The 10,308-nt window shown below is 30.0% G+C and overlaps 1 long non-coding RNA gene across 3 annotated transcripts in view; it reads left to right on the forward strand.

The window, feature by feature from the left end:
- LOC111087526 overlaps nt 1-10,302 on the forward strand; it is a 13,319-nt gene extending 3,017 nt beyond the window's left edge. For 2 of the 3 annotated variants that reach the window (XR_002612197.1, XR_002612198.1), the window contains exons 2-5: nt 1,365-1,543; nt 2,002-2,118; nt 7,053-7,173; nt 9,711-10,302. This is a non-coding gene — a long non-coding RNA (uncharacterized LOC111087526). The remainder of the gene's footprint in view (nt 1-1,364; nt 1,544-2,001; nt 2,119-7,052; nt 7,174-9,710) is intronic. The other variant, XR_002612199.1, reaches the window with a different exon arrangement.
- The last annotated feature ends 6 nt before the right edge of the window (nt 10,303-10,308 follow it).

Genomic DNA, 10,308 nt, shown 5'->3' on the forward strand with positions numbered 1-10,308 from the left:
GTCATCAATACCTTGTCGAAACGTTGTACATTTGCTGTTATGTTAAACTTATATTAAAGTTTTTCTTCATTACCCATTTAAGCCATCTCCAACCATTATAAATAAAGTATCAGCATTACATTTTAATATGGGGAAACAGTGAGTTTGACCTCATGAACCCAAACACTGTTCCCTAGGATGACTCTTGTATGTTGAAACTGATAAAAGATGTATCAAACCAATGAAAGTAGAGTGTGTTTATTGAAAAAAAAAATGTATCAGAATTTCCTCCAACTAACCGTTTTGTTGGTTTTTATATAAAATGGTTTCACCTTAAGTGACTTTGAGAAGAGTCTGGACATGGGTTTAAATACTTGGCAGTAATGTGCTACAAGTTTACTGTGTTATGTATTCCACCATGAAACTTATTAATGAACCTTTGCTACCATATAAATAAAAATTGTATAAAGTAACCCAAGAACTAATTTGTTCAGAAGCATGAATACATCTATTAATCACATCCACAACAAACATCACAAAATTTAAATTAGATTTAGGATCCCCAGTTAGTAGAGAAAGGTCAGTTTGTGTAGATTTGATCTACTGCTTTGGTTTCATTTCCAACAGAATGTGTAGGAGTTTAATAAGGAAGTAGTTTAAACCTTTTTCAAAAGAATTGTATAATAGGTTGTGAGATATAACCTCTGTATTAGATCCCTGAGACTGGGCAAGTGGTTATTACAAGTTTTTAGGCTTATCCCATTTTCTTGTGCTAATATTGTTCATTGCCTTAAGACATTCAATTTAATATGCTTCTAGACATCTTGGGCAATGTCCATACATAGTCTGGTAATCACCCATAATTATAGCATAGTGTGGCTTGGTTTCAGTATATTCATTGAATGAATTAGGACAACTGTAAGTGGAATATCTGCCACTATGAGCAGTGATACAGTGAATTTTTGACATACATTAAGGTCCAAAAATTTAAAACCAACCACTATAATAGTTAGGAGCTGGTCTGCATTAAACATCACTAAAAGCACTCCAGGTATCAACTAGGCTCTCTACAACTTTGAAGGACTGATGATTAATAGCAAGAACTGGATATATTGGTTGACTTGTTCTTTGTATAGTTCATCAGCAGGTGGTATCAGGGAAAATTAGAAGGTAGCAAATCAAGACTTCCAGTTCCCTAATTGTGAGATATTCCATGTTTTCTTGGCATACTTTTTATTGCTGGTTTCTATAGCAAATCCATCACTTGCTAATTTTTACACCTTTAGAATAGCTATAATTACCTAAATGTTTTAGCCAATTTTAACTGATTACACTTATTGAAAGAGAGAGATCTGAATGTGTAAGCATGATTATATTTTGGGCAGATATTGGAGTTTCCAACTTTGTCTTGCACTGACAAGGTAATACAAATACTAAAGATTAATCAAGCCCAACCAGATAGGTCAGTTAACAAAGATAGAGAGAAAAACTAAAACAACTTCTGGGGTTGCTCAGAACAAGAAAGAATCCTGCCAAATGCAGTGCACTCTGTACATATGTTAAAGTAAGGGAAATTTAATTTTTAAAACAAAAAGTATTAATTGGTGACTTACTGTAAATAATTTAAGAAAATGATAGTAAGCCTAAATATACTACCTTGCATGTTATCACAGTACTGTACAAATGTATGGACATCAATTCTGAATTTTTTTATACCATTTTTTAAAACAGTTCTTAATTAAATTCAATAAACAAACATTCTAAGATTTTAGTTTAATTTGATGTGTTGAAAAATTTGCTTTATCCATTTAAAAAAAATAATACTTGAATAAGATATATATATTTGATAATTGTCGAGAAATTTATTCCTAAGAATTTAACAGATGTTGCTTGAAAAATATTTGTTTCAGTTAATTCATACATTAGAAGTCTTATATGTTTTGTTTTCCTTGTATTAAAGTACAGTTTTTCATTTCACTTTGAATAATTTTCATTTTTCTAATTTTCTCTTGTGTATTTCAGATGGAAATTGTATAGTTATTTTAGTAACTATCTGAAGTTCCTGATTTTGATGGTATTTACCAAAATACATAATGTTTGATGCAAAACCATTTTCTGTGATGGAAGTTGAATACAGAGGTTTGTTTTCACTTTTATGATAGAATTTTTATGTACATAAGTTTAACCTTTCAAGTTAATTATTTTCTGTAACTAAACTGCAGAGTGTGAGATGTTGAACTACTAAATGCTTTAGTGAAAGCTTTTACAGTCATCAATAAGTTTAAAAAAAAGTTGAGGATTTAATGAAACTTTGATTTCATGAGGCTGTACGTTAATTTTGTTTACTCTTTAGTCCTGCGACAAATTCATGTGCAAAGCTAAATTTTTTGTGCAAGTCTTCTCTGGTGTGGTATGGCCTGTTACTTAGGGCATTCAACTTGCAATCTTCAGGTCACAGGTTTAAATCACTTTATTGAACACGCTAGCCCTTTGAGATGTGGAGGGGTGTTATGATGTGATAGTCAATTTCACTTTTTGTTGGTAAGGAATAGGCCAAGGATTAGTGATGGGTGGTGTTGGCTAGCTGCCTTCCCTCTAGCCTGTCTTTCAAAATTAGTGATGGCTGTTGCAGATAGCCTTTGAGTAGCTTTGAGCAAAATTAAAAAAACAACATTATTTATTTTGTGAACCAAAACAGATTGTGATTATTATAATTTTACAGTGTGTATATATCTGTATTTGTTAATAGATTTTTTGTATCAGTCATAAACATTTTGGAAAATAGTGTACTTTTATATGCTTAGGTTTCCTTTAAACTGAAACTAAGAATAGAATAAGTTTTTAAATCTATGTTTTGTAAAATTGTGTTAGAAATATGAAATTAGATATGCTTATGTAAAAGCATTTTAAATAGAACAATATAAGTGTTTTTCTCTAGAAATTAAGTAAAACTTCTAGATGGTAGGACATTTTCACAAATACATTAAGAAATGACTAATTGTGAAAAGTGTGGTTTCATCTACCTGTATAAATGCTTGAAGATTTTTTTGTCTAATAGATGAGGTCTTCAACAAGCCATTACACATAGGTTGTGATGGTTTTTTTACTTTTGCTATCGGTTTAAGTTCACGAGTTATGCTTATTTTAATTATGATAAACTAAAAATGACTTTGAGAATTAAGATATAAAAATAATAATAATAATCATTCATACAAAGGAATACCAAATTGATAAGTCTTCTCCATCATGTCTATTATGGAAGTTTAAGCATAAGTTACTTCAGAATTTAGCATTGTTTGTTACTGTATTTTCATTGTCATGATTCATTATTTGTTTTGCTAGGTATCCTCTGCACCAAGTGAATGTTTGTTTTTTCTGTCATATTGTTGGTACATTGAGAGTTGAAAATTGACCTGATTCCAAAATTTCAGTACACAAATGATGTTAATACTGCTGTATCTATCAAATGTTGACTTGTCATATTTGTGGCAGTCACCACCTTTTGATGGTTGTTAACACTGTTTTTATTCAATTTAAATCTCTTTCGTATTTATTTCAAAACTAGCCTACCCCTGTATAGCATTTCCTGTTTCTTATGTAATATCTTTATGCTAATTAGTTAAATCTAGTATTAAATTTGTTTCTATAAAATTGAAAAAGCTGAAAAAAACTGTTTACCTCATTTTGAAAACTTCAAGTAGCCATGTGGCTTTTATCTGAACTAGTCTATTATAATTTCTCTTACAGTTTTTGAAAACACTTAGAACTGTGGTCTGATATTATTATTTGGCATTGAAGATCTTATGTTGACAATATGTACAGTATTTGAGAGCATCTTTGACAGCAAAGTTAAAAGAAATAGAGTGCTTTGATAATATTTTCATGTTTGTGAGCCAATACTTTTATATGTAGCAAGACCCCTTTAGTTGCATTTCTGTGACCTGATGCCTTTAGATCTGATGAGAAATTCCAGAAAAAGGATTATTTTAGATAGTCCTTTAAAGACAATAAATCATAGGATTTCAAACAACTTTAGTGTGTTGTTCTGGTAAAAATATTCTTTAATTGATGAGACAAATACATTTCACAGTTGGAATTAAAACTATGATATCATACCAAATATCTATTGCTCCTAACTTCATGATGCTCATGATATTTCCATTGCCTTACTATGGACTAATCAGTTTTTTTTTCTATTGAATAAAAACATAAAAAAATGTTTAACATGATACAAATTAGTTGAGGAATCTGTTTTCATGTTCTATGGAACTTAAAAAAATTAACAGTTCAAAAATCTAATGTAGAGATTTTGGTGTTGATGGATGAGAGCTGTCTGTAGTTATAATAAACATTTATCATGCCTTTAAATTTTACACCAAAGTTGAGATATTCAGGTTTTCAAACAGTTGCATAATTCACTGTAGTTAATGATGAAGATTTTTATAGAGAAAAATTAAAAGTAATTGATGTATTTATTTTGTGGCTTGTTCAGAAAAGTTAATATTTCAGTAAATTTGTAATTTGAAAAATTATATTATAGTTCACCTAATCAAAGGAATATGATACAGGTGTATTTCATTTACTATACGAGATTTTAATTTCAAAATAGAATGGTTCTTGGGTTACATAACACAGGATATCTGTACTGAATTTGTTGTTTTGTAATATTAAAGATTTTGTAGAGTTGAATTCAGAGCTGGGTGATTTAATCAATATAATTGGTTAGTGTTACATAAACTAATTGACTAATTGAAATTACAATTAAATCAAGCTATTGAAATTAATGTTTCCAATTATTTTAACAGTCAGTTGAAATTATGATTAAAGCGATTGGCATGAAAATAATCAACTAATCAGAATTACTGTTTCTGATTTTTCTAACAATTGATTAATTCAAATTATTATTAAATTGATTATTATGAAATTAATTGAAATTAGGATTTCTGATTATTTCAAATATCCAAGTAATCCAAATATTTTTGTTGTGTATGTTTGTTGTTAAGCTCAAAACTACATAATGGGCTGTCTGTGCTGTGTTTAATTTTAGCCTTTTTTTGTATTTTGTTAACTTCAAGTTTGTTCTGCCTTAGAGATTTGAAGGTCTTGGGTTCACTTCTTGTTGCCATCAAACTTGCTTACCCTGTCTTTGTTATGTCAAAGCTACTAAGACTATTTGCCACTGTCACTTATTTTGAATTGCTGACTAGAGGGAATGCAACTGTCTAGCAGCACCCACTGCCAGTTTTATTTTGATTGTAATACTATGGTTTGATAAACACTGTTAATTGATTAATTGAATGTAATTTATGAATGGGAACTACAGTAAATGAGTTAGTAAATATCACTGCTCATGCAGCTTTAGTGTTAATAAACTAGATGAATGAATTTTTAGGGCTGATTCATAGAAAAATGTTGAAGCACAGCAAACGGAACTGAGCTTAGACCAGTCAGCTTGGGTTCTGGTAGCCTGTGCAAAATAAAACTTTTGTCTAACACTGTAATAAATTCAACTCTGTATTACTTGGAGCACAGAGTGTTTGACTTTGGTAGATACATGATTGAATGAATAGAATTAAGACTTATTTGAAGTAGTAAGATAATGCTTCACTGAACAAGCCATAATAATAATTGGGATGAAACATTGTTTAAAAGTGATCAATTTATCATGTGTTTGCTTTAATAAAGTGCTTTTCATACAATGTATGCATTAACATTATTTGACTAAAAAATTGTTTTGCAAAAAATAATCCAAAGATATATAAAGGATTGAATCCTCAAGCTCCTGCATAGGAAGCATGTTCTGTGCCATATGGGGTGAAGCCATATGGGCAACAGGGGTTAACCCACAAAATTTCTTCATAAGTGGAGGGTGAAAATATTGCCTACACACCAATTTTAAACAGTGTGTTATATTCCACACTGGAAATACTATTTACCTGCACCTGGGTGGTCTAGTTTATAAGAAAATTGTAAATATTTTTTGTCTGAGTAATTTAGATATTTGTATAAAAACTTCTCTTGAATGGCTTAAGATTAGTCTGATCATTAACCCTTAGTGTGCAAACGTAACATTATTTATCACCCTCTAAGTACATTTTGCAGAATTTAAATAGCTTTTATGGAAAATGAAGGGTAAATAATTTATTATTGACAAATGTTTTAGATTATCTGCATTTATATTTTATATCACATAATCATATAGAACACTCAACAAAAAGCAGTCAGAATAATACAATCTGTATGCATTCCGTTCATAATATTTGCATAATATAGGTTTGACAGTTTAATGGGTTATTTGAGCTGTGACATTTAGTTACCAATGCTATATATGTAATCAGTTGCAAATGTAATTTAGTGCCTATAAATGGAATGCATGGCAGGATGATTATCATGACTCATTTCTGAACACTTTACATTAGCATATACACTGTGTATACATACATATGAATCATGCAATGGAATAGAATGTCATTTTGAATATTTAATTGGCGGTTTACTGATATGCATACACAAAATCATTTTATATATAAATATTATTGTACATATACATCTACGCATTCATATCCTCATTTGTACCTGATTAGATAGGTATGAATATAATTATTAACAAGGTAATAATATTTCTGATAACAGTACTCTTCATATAGATAATTTATATCTTAACAAATATAGCTTCTTTTCAATAATTTTTTTATGTTATTTAATTATGATAAACACTAATTTAGTATTTTGTGTATTGGGACTAAGTTTTCAGCATACTTTGCTGTTACCTACTGTACTCATAAACCTAACCTAGTTTACATGATTTCTTCTCATCAAACAAAATTACTGTAGCTTTTAAACAGATATAACTTAACATACAAACAAACCTCTGAACCCCACTTGAAGATTTGCATGTATGGGGCTTATTTTGTTGCTTCAGCACTTTGAAACGTATGGATGGGGAGGTTTGAAATCCTATCTTATACCCTGGTAGATTCATGAACTGCATTCTAAGGTGTGTTTTTTTTTCCTTGCATTAAAGTACAGTTGTACATTTTTTGAAAAATTATAATTTTTCTTGTGTTTTTCAGATGGAAATTTTCCAGCGTGTTTTTGTAACTTCCTCAAGATTTATAGTTTGTACTCCTCGTGGTATTTACCAAATACATTTGATGCAAAATGTTTTGTTTGTGATGGAACTTGAACACAAAGGTATGTTTTCACTTTTCTAAAAGAATCAAATTTGTAACCTTGAAATTAACTTTTTTATACTAAGCTTCAGAATAGGAATATTAAGTCATTAAAAAAATAAAAAAGGTAATTACTGTCATTATTATTTATCAAAACAAGTTGAGGGTTTTATGGGCATTTCTTGTATCTTGAGACTATATTTAAATGTTGTTGTTTTCTTAACCCTGTGACAAATTCATGTGTGAAGCTCACTCTTTCTCAAGTTCTCTTTACTTGTTATGTAAACCAACATGAATTGTGGTTGTTAGTTATCATAGGTTGCACTAATATCTCACAGTATGATTAAAAATTGTACATTGCACATTGTATGTTTTTATGTTTGTTAACAGGCTGATTTTTTGCACAAAAACTTAAAATCCAAATATTTTGAAAATATAATCTTTCTTAATGCTTAAGTTGCTGGAAATTTGAAGCTGTAAGATATATCACTGTTTTGATACAGAATTGTGAAATATGTCCTAATGTGTTTTAAAAATGGTATTAGAACTCTGAAATGACATAATAAAAAACTGTAGCTTAAATAGTCCAATATAGATTTTTGTTTAGTGTATGACTGGATATTTTTCTAAAGGTATACTAGATTTTGACAAAATTAAGTGTACAGAAAAGGTGATTTTTTGTTGTGAAAGGTTCATTAGAATTCACCGACATATGTGAATGTTTGGTAATCTTTTATCTGATAATGTAGGTCTTCAACAAGTTTCTGTGGCTAGATTTTACTGATTTATGAGTGTTTTGTACTTCTTTTGGCTTAAATACATGAATATTATGGTTATTTTCATTACAAGAAACTAATGTGTCTATTTCTTGATGTATAATAATTAGCTACGTAAAAGGAATGCTAAACAAACAAGTCTGTGAAGTAATGTGTATGTATATATTAAAGCTTGCTTTGTAGTGATTGTTTGTTTTTATCTGCCTTGGTGAATCAAGAGTACAGTTAGTAGCAGCTAGTGTAGAATCTTGAGTGTTTCATGATTAGCACCGAGGGATCGGCATTTGGAATTGTGATGTATAACAACACAGCACAGAAGTCAGTACATCTGCTTTGATGACTGAAGTGAAAATAACGATTATAAAAGAACAAATGAAAAATGTATTTATTGTAGATACCATAAATCCAGTATCTCAATATCACCCTAGGCTAGTTAGAAAATGGGGCTAATTCTGCTATGGCCAATAAACAATAACTTATTATATTTGTAGCATTCAACACCCTGTAATTACTTTAACAATACTTAATTTAATTCAATCTGAAAAATTCCCTCTTAATGTAGATTTCAAAATTTTCTAACTTTCACTATTTATTTCAGATTTGAGCTGCTTTTACTGTCTCATAAGTACTGTTTTTAGTTTATCTGTTAGAGCTAGCATTAAAGTAATTATTTCTGTTACCTTAATTTGAATATGGCAGTAGTCACATTTATCTATTACCATATGTTCTAGCTTATTATCTTTTTTCACAGTTTTTGCAAGCCTTTAGAGCAATGATATTATATGAATATTTGACATAAAAGATCTTATGTCCATGTTGGTGGCAGAATATGAGAGCAACTGTAAGAAAACTTGAAAAAACGATACATAACACATTATCATATTTTTGCTTCAGATAATGAACAAACTGAAGAGAAATAGTACTTTCACATTTCCGTGTATAAGATCTAGTGTTTTGTGTTGCTACGCCCCTTGAATTGTATTTCTATGACAGCATTTAGATCTGTTCTAGAAATCCCAGTAAATGTTCTGTTCTTAAACTGTTGTAGTTGGTGATTAAACCTTTTCTTGAAGTAAATGTTAAATACTTGATATATTTATGCTCTTGCTAATTTGTGGAAATTGGTATTGTAACACTGGTATAATGAATATTGAGTTCATTTGAAGAATTGTATTGCAATTCATCCAATAGAAAGAATGTGATACATGTGTATTTCATTCACCTATGAGATTTTAACTTGAAATAACATGGTTCTTAGAGAGAATAATAGAGAATATATGTACACTGAATTGCTGTGTTGTTGTATTAAAGATATTGTAGTGTTGATAAACTAGATGAATTAGAGCTGATTCATATAAATGTATTGAGGCACAGCAAACGGAACTAAGCTTAGACTGATCAGCTTGGGGTCTGGTAGCCTGTGCAAAATAAAACTTCTGTCTAATACTATTAAATTTATCTCTGTAGTACTTGGAGAACAGCGTGTTTGACTTGGATAGATACATGATTGTACGAACAGAATTAAGACTTAGTTGAAACAGCTTTATAGTGCTTCACTAAACAAGCCATAGTAATAATTAGGATGAATGCAATTACATGTGATTGATTTATGACGTTTGTATTTTATTTTTCCAATATTTTTTCTTCTAAACAAATTTAATACTTGTTCTAGTAGATTCATAAACTAGACTTTTTAAATATTTTATTTTTTCTTATGTTACTATTCAGTTATACATTTGGCTGTGAATAATTCTAATTTTCTAATTTCATTTTATGTTTGCAGATGGAAATTGCACATCTTCTTGTAACTTTCCCAAGATTTAGGTTTTTTTTTACTTTTCATGATATCTACCAAAATACATGGAAAAGAATAAAAATCCTATAACCCAAGTGCTTTCGAAAGGTGGACCTTTCTTCTTCAGGGGCAAACTGGCAATGCATTATAGTGCAAAACCATTTATTTTTGCTGGAAGTTGAATGCAGTGATCTGTTTCGTATTATCAGATTTGTGACTTTTCAAATTATTTTGTTATACTACATACACAACTTCAGACTGTGATATCATTAGAATAATTTGTAAAAGATGTACGTTACTATAACCATCACTAGTTATGAAACAATGTTTGTTCTTTTTAATTTTTTGAAACTCTTTTAATCTTGTTTTCTGCTTTAACTCCATGACAAATTCAAGGGCAATGATTTCTCTTTTTTGTGGCCCAGTATGGCCAGGTGGTTAGGGAGCTTGACTTGCAATCAGAGGGTTGCAGATTCGAATCCCTGTTCTACCAAACATGCTTGCCCTTTCAGCTGTGGGGGTGGTATTATGTGACAGTCAATCCCACTATTCATTGGTAAAAGAGTAGCCCAAGAGTTGGCGATGG

This window comes from Limulus polyphemus, unplaced genomic scaffold (genome assembly GCF_000517525.1).
Source record: "Limulus polyphemus unplaced genomic scaffold, Limulus_polyphemus-2.1.2 Scaffold2258, whole genome shotgun sequence".
NCBI classification, from domain to species: domain Eukaryota; kingdom Metazoa; phylum Arthropoda; class Merostomata; order Xiphosura; family Limulidae; genus Limulus; species Limulus polyphemus.